Source organism: Asparagus officinalis, chromosome 6 (assembly GCF_001876935.1).
Source record: "Asparagus officinalis chromosome 6, Aspof.V1, whole genome shotgun sequence".
Taxonomy (NCBI): Eukaryota; Viridiplantae; Streptophyta; class Magnoliopsida; order Asparagales; family Asparagaceae; genus Asparagus; species Asparagus officinalis.
Genome location: NC_033799.1, coordinates 10,261,407 through 10,269,135, shown reverse-complemented (window position 1 = coordinate 10,269,135; position 7,729 = coordinate 10,261,407).

The following is a 7,729-nucleotide window of genomic DNA, read 5'->3' as shown; positions in this document are numbered from 1 at the left end:
TTTGCCGGGTATGGTATTGAATCCCATTCTCTTGGATAAGGACATGGAATACCCGTCTTCTTTACTTCTTGAGCCGTCATCAAAGCATTGACTTTGTTTTCAAGCTCCTTCATTTTCTTGTCCTTATCTTCATCTCTCTTTGAGTGATGTTGAGCAGAAATAATTGGGCCACCCCCAGTGTTATTAAGAGGTGCAATTGAACCACCCCTAATATTATTGTTGGGAGGATCCGTTGAACCACCCCCAGTGTTATTGTCATTGGGAGGTGTATCAGCCATAATGACTTCATCCACTTCTGGATCGCTGTCATTTATAACATTCTGAGTGTGGCGGCTGGATTCAGCTCGCTGACTGGATTCAGGAGTTTGAGGTCATTGAGCTTGCAATTCTCTTATTTGTTGGATAGCCAACTCCATCTCCATCTTCATTTCAGCTCTAATTTCTTCACGTTGCTTGGCTAGAACTTCTTGAAATATTTGAGAAAATTGATCAGGAGTGATTGTGAACACTTCTCTGGCTTGCCATGTGCTAGATATTGTATCATCCGAAGCAATCGCAGAACAAGTGTCCGAAAGTTCATCCTCTAAGGACATTCCTTCATGCGTTTTCTTGTAATCCCTACGTCTGACGGCTCTTAGCTGGAGTCGAGACATCCGTTGAGAAATTCTTGAATTGACTTTTCTTTCCGGAGGAAAGTCGGGATTTGATTCACTTGAATGCCGCTTAGATTTTTTTTTATCAGCCATGTTGATGGTGACTTCAAGGAATTCGTCATCTTGGACAGCTGATCTTCTATTGCGGAAATGTATCGGCTTAGGCTTCAACATTTCGGTAAAAAGCCTCTGGAACACTGAGACTCTTTGCGGGATGGCTTCTCGTTTGGAGTAATCACATTCCGACAGTACTGCTCTAATGAGTCGCATACATAAACAATGAGAGCTCATTTCTCGAACAATCCTCTTTCGAGTTTTGTTCACACCCCCAGCTTGATAGTACAACTCATCGGTATGATTACCAGAGAATCCTATCATCTGTTGGTATGATTCCCCAGGTATAACAATGTCTTTTGACGAACATGTCTTCTTCTGAGGATGTAAAGCCTTGTTGGCGTTCTCAGGACAATTTATTGTCACATTTGAGCGATCTAAGGTCACGTCAGGAGTCGCATGTTTAGAACCATGCCCTTACGGGTGCAGAGTCTTAACGGGCTCCTAAGTTTCATTACGAACTCCCAAACGAGTAGAAATTTGGGTTTTCCCATCCTAGAGTTGTTTTGACTTGATAGGAGGATACTTACGACCCCCAGTGTAAGAATTTATTTGGGGTTCATTCACCGGACCTAAACATTCTTTGACAGGAATTCTACCTCGATCATCAGGTAAAGGACGAGGCGATCCGTCATTGTGATCTTAAATTTTGACAAGTCGGGACTGACCCATGACTTCACTGGTAACATATCATAAGTGATTGCAGTAGACGAACCAGGAATGGATGTCGACGGAGTCAAAAGAGAGGCATTGAAATTTTCCTTTTGGCCGCGACAATGGAGACTGCCGCGGTCAAAGAAGGTACCACGACAGTAGGCACTGCCACGGTTGAAATAGGTGCCATGACAGTAGGGACTGCCACGGTTGAAAGATGTGCCGCGGTAGTGGAGACTGCCACGGTTGAATAATGTGCCGCGACAGTGAAGACTACCGCGGTTGAAGGATTGATCCTGCTGATCTAGTTTTTATGTAAGTTTGGATTTGGGGATCCACACTTGGCTGGTTCTTGGTGATTTTTTAGACACCATTTCCTCCTTCTCTTCTTGCCTTTGTTTCAAAAGAGCACGGACATGAGCAGCGTTTGCACGACGCTTTTGTATACATTCTTTGAGAGTTGAACGAACCCTTTTGACGAGAGTCCATTCCTCCATCGTGAGTTGTGCAGAGATATGAGTGGTTTGACGTTGAGGCGACTGAACCACTTGATATTTCCTCGATTCTAAGTCTGTATAGTAACGAACTCTATCGGTTTGTCCCAAGGCCTTAGCCAATTGACAAGCGCGGCGTTGGCATTACCTCTGACGAGCCCTCTTCGTCAGAGTTGGCGAACTTTGACCAAACGACTCCTTAATTAGGGAGGAATTGTCGTGAGCAGAGCTTCCGGCTTTGGGGGTCACCAAGATAATGTTGCGAGGCAAGGCCTCAACAATGATTGGGCAAGAGTCTTTACTTTTAGCCTTCTTTGGCATATAAGCCTTCTTCAATCGTAAGATCCTCTTGTACTTGTGAAACAAAGAAGATCTTGAAGAGGATGATGAAAGATATTCCTCAAATTTGGCCTGGTTGAACTCGTACTCGACCGTGGATTCAACCGGGATCTTGATTGGTTGCAACACGACGGTCTCGGCAGTGAGACCGTTGGCTCCCACTGTGGTCGCCAGTTTATTTACGTCAGGAATAAGTTCTATTATAGAATTTATTATAACTATTTATCGATTACAATTAATGCAAAAGAGTGAGCTTCGTACTTTGTAAAACTACTCTTTACAATAAAAATCAAATTACAAGCTCCTTAGAAACAAACACAGGATCATTGTTTGGATCGTTGCTTGCGTGGGATCTTTGCCTGTGCCGGGGGTGCGTTAGCCCGTGGATCACCGATTCACAGATTCTGATTGAATCGTGAAGGCTTTTGGATATTCTTCTTCGTTTATCGAAGTAAGAATCTTTAACCGAATATCTTATCGATGTAATATGTTCACTCTTCCAAAGATCAAGTCAGAGCTTAGATCTTTGGGAATCGCCAAAAGCTTCTTGAAAGTGTTTATGAAGAATGAAGACTCTCTCTCTTGCTCCACATCACCAAAAGCTCAAGTCTCTCTGCTCCAATCTGCCCTCCTCCTTTTTTCGTGTATATGGAGGTATTTATAGTGATAAAGGTGCATAACTGCTAAAATGGTGGTGAAATAACCAACCAGCCATATTCCCTTTGGGCGCGTCAGTCAGAGGTGACGCGGTTGAAGAAGTACCTTTGGCGCGGCAGCCATAGGTGGCACGGCTAAAGAAAAATCTTTTGGCATGACAGTCGGAGGTGACACGACTAAAGGAGCGGTTACCCCTGCGTTTTGTAACCGCCATCCCACGACTTTTAACTCCTTAAATGCCACGATTTTCGTGGGTAGTAGGCATGATTTTCGCTCGTAACTTCTTCCCCCACGTTCATAAGTGACCCCCAATAGTTAATAAGCTATGTGGGCTGCACAAAACTCGAGAAAACTATCAAAAATGATGTTTTCAGCTTCTCAGTGGGCGCGGCAGTGGGCGGTGACGTGCATTGCCGCGGCAGTTACCACTATCGCGTACCTCCCAGGTATTTTAGCTCTAACTTCTTCATCCGATATCGGAATAAGGTGATACAAGATACGTTGGAAAGATGATGAAGAGATCTACAACTTTTATCTTTTAAACTTCTTCATATTTGGATCATATCATGGCTTAAATGTGTGATACATTGCCATGGCAGTCACCGCTGATGCGCACCTCCGAGACCGTTCGCGCTGTCTCAGGTATTTTGGCTCTAACTTTCTCATCCGATGTCGGCATAAGGTGATCTAAGATGCGTTGGAAATTTATCGAAGAGTTCTACAACTTTCCATAGGTGCGCCACTCTGTTTGTATGCGCAACACCTTTCACTGCCGTGCCTATGCGCGCCAGTGTTCCTTGTCACGGGTGTTCACATTGTTCTTCAATGTTGTTTCACATATTCCTTTGCTTCTTTTTGGTTTGGATGATCTCCTCTGACTTTTATAGGGATATTCATATCTATAGGCATTTTTAGACGCCTACAGTAGAATCTTTACAGGTTCCAAAGTTGGCTATGGCATCGACATCTCTAGTAGATGTGTGACTGTTCTGCATCCTGGACTGTTGTAGAGCGAACTGCTGATGGGGGAGACAGCAGCGATGACGGAGACTTTTTGTCATCACTTCTTCAGAGCTAGAGGGCAATTTTCCCTAAAATATTTCAGGGCTCCGGGGTGGATCTGCTCTTCTACCGGTAATGTTCCTTGGTGGTCCCAGATCACCAAATATGTGTTGGAGGAGAACTCCGACATGCAGGGGTCGGAGTTGTACTCAGCCATTAGGGCCACTTAATACGGCCTTAAGATTAATGCCCTTCAGTTCCAGATTATCTTGGAGATTTACTGCCCAGATAGCGGCACGTTCTTCACTCCCCATGGAGAGTTGGGTATGGCACTTCACGAGATGCATGAAGTGTCGGGGCTGTAGATAGGAGAATTCCCATATGAGGAGTATGTTCCCGGGCAGCGAGAGATAGATCACCTTTCGGACATGTTGCCTCACGTGGTGGAGACCCTATGGGAGTTTCTCTGCTATTATCATACATGTCTGAATACCGTTGGGACGGTGGACCATAAAGTCAAGAAGAAAAGGACTCTCAGAATCATCCATAAGAACTGGGCTGACTATCTATTTTCCCATAATGATGAGAAAAAGATGCCCTTCTTGCCATTAGGCGGGTGTGATATGGAGGAGGTGGAGAAAAGGATGTCCGAGAGTGGTAGCCCCGAGACTCTCGAATATGACGAGGGAGGGTTCAAGGCTGGGACGATCTTCGAATCGTTCCATCATCAGGCTAAGTCCCTCATATCCGCCAAGGCCTTGCTTGTGGGGTTTTTGATATTATGGTTAAAAAGGTGCGTAGTACCCCTACACTCCTTCAAAGCAATTTCGGTGGGGGTTGTGTACCCCGCAGTCCATTTGGCAAACGGACATCCATAAGCACTAGTGCCAGCGATGGTGGCGTGCATACAGAGGGGGCTTCGTACTCTAACGACTCAATTTTTTCGGGTGTCATTTGTTGAGGAAGGAGGAGAGGAAGTGGCCAGAACCCCCAACCCCCGTGTTGGCTTGCCCTACACCTACCTAATGGCGTGATTCATATACCATTACGAGTGTCTGATGGGCGTGCCGGCAACGTGCCCAGAAGGGAGGTTTGTTGCCTTTGTTCAGCACTTGGAAAAGTATTCATGGAAGTTTGGGGACATCCCTGAGATGACGAGAGCACTGTCCTTCTTTGGTAATTATAACTTTTACTAGAACTTTCCTTACTTTTCCGATGGGGGGTACGGCGAGTCTCTTCGAGATGCGTTGACTACAGACGGGCGCACCACCCTATCCTTGGGTGGTTTCTGATGGTTGGTCAATATCCGACTAGGATACCACATCTTCCGGTCGAGCTCAACCTGCTACGTGGAGCCCTACATTTCTTGTAGATTTGCCCAACAATTCGGGTATGATCAGCTACACGTAGGGAATATCAACCCTCTGTGAAAACACCCTAACACCACTAGGAAAGAACCCTATAGGGGGTGAATAGGATTTATGCTAATCTAATCCGATTTAATATCAAATAAAAACTATTAACAAATATCCTAGCAAATTGGATATACTACAAGATATATATGCAAGGATATGAAACTAAATGTGTTATATACAAACAAGATAGTGGGAATATAAACAATGAGCAATTGACAATGGCGATATAAGATAAACATAAAAAAAATGCACCAATGATAATCTCAAACACAAGCAAATGATCACGGAGTTCGGTCCTTCTGTCCTACGTCTCTGCTCCCTACTCTCGGGGAGAAATCCACTATCATAACTAGGTTTTCTACGCTCACCCGAATAACATTTACACCTCACACTCGGTTTTCTAGCTCACCGAAAACTTTACAATCACTCACAATATAAATATACTAACTACCACCTCAAGTGTTGGTCTCTTGCCTGTGTCTCCCTCAAGTGTTAGGAACTACAACCTACCTCTCTCTAGGTATTACCACATACCCCACTCCTCTTGGAACGACCCCATCTCTCACCACACACTCTTCTCGGTATACTAGTGTAATATAAAGTGAACCTCATAATAATAGCTCTTAATACAATGATTGTTTTCTAAACAAGGCGAGAAATCAATTAAGCCCAACTCTAAGTTACAATCTCACAATCCTAATAATACTATATATAAAAATACTAAAGCTCAATGTGGGTGTGTGTAACAAAGAGATTAAATAAAACAAACTAAACTCAAATAAAATTCTAGCTTATGGAAATTATGAACAAAACAATAAATAACTAGAAATAGAGTTTAGAAAAACTTCTTTATAGATCAAGAGAGAGAGAGAGAGAGAGAGAGAGAGAGAGAGAGAGAGAGATGAGTTAAAGCTCAAACACCAAATGATGATCTCTTCTTCCTCTTGTGAAAATATCTTCACAAACAAAACTTGTAAACACACTAAACAAACTTTAAAACACCCTTTAAACTTGTTTAAAAACTTTCTTAATTACTTCAGAATGTTAGAGGGCATGGGGTGTATATAGGCTCATGAAACAACCCCAAAAACTAAGAGAAAACATCACAAACGACAAAATAACAGAAACTAAAAAATCTAGAAAACTAGCCGTTATGATGCCGTCGGTCGACTGATATTGTTCATCAGTCGACTGATGAGCTGACCGTTATAGGGCAGCAACACGTCATCAATCGACTGATGAACTCGTCAGTCGACTAATGACATCATCAGTCGACTAAATAAGAAACAGAAACTTTTGCTTATTCCAGACGATTTCTTCAGTCGACTGGACACATGCATCAGTCGACTGATAACACTGTATTAGCTTGATTGAAACAGAAAATCTGATTTTCAAACCTCCTTTAAAAATAGCAAATAAAGTCAGAAAATTATAAAACTTTAGGGAATGCTTGTAAACATGACAATGAACATGTTACAAAACAGTCCAAAACATGAAAACGAACAACACTTGTTTTTGTCAAAATAACTAAACCATGTTTTGAAACTTTATAAAATGATTTTATAGACTCAATAAAATATGTATACAGTGAGTGTTAAGTCTATAAACAGTAATACATTATTTTCACAAAAATGTATATATAATACAAAACATATTTGTTTTTCCAAAAACAATAGAATATGAAACATGAAAGTGCATATGAATATAACTATTGTTCCATATCTACAAAGCTAAACCAAAACAAAACAATAAATATGAAATATATAATTTCATATTTATATAAACATGAAAACCAAAACATGTATGTATATATATAACTATATATATACATAGAAAACAAATGTATGTATGTGTATGTGATATTGAGTTTAAAGTACCAACACACATAATATAAATTCCTAAACTATTTTACCCAAGCTTATGATCTTCAACGAAGCTCTTTCTTAGTAACATGGACGAAGTTTGAACTTGGATCTTCAACTTGAATTGCAAGGCTTCAATCCACTATTCCGCCAACCTCCATTGGATATGATCATGAAAGCTCGATTCTATGCATCCTCCAATACATTGTTTGCCTAGAATAAATACAAAAACATAAATACTGGACTAACAAAATTAGTTGTAAATTATTTGTTAAACATCATCAAAACAAAAGGCCAACACTCTGTTGCATTACGAAAGGAGGGTGGTAGATGGCGCGCGAGGATGGTTTTAGACATACTCTGGCTGCACTAGTGCGCGATTCGAGTTATCGCTCCGAAGTCGTGTGGTCTGTCACACACTTGCATACTATAAGTGATTTCGGAGTGCGAGTGTGGGTCTAGAGGGGTTTAGGCCTCACGAGTCATGCTTGGCGGTGCAGAGACGTCGATCGAGATCGGTTCCTCGCATGCGGGGGCCA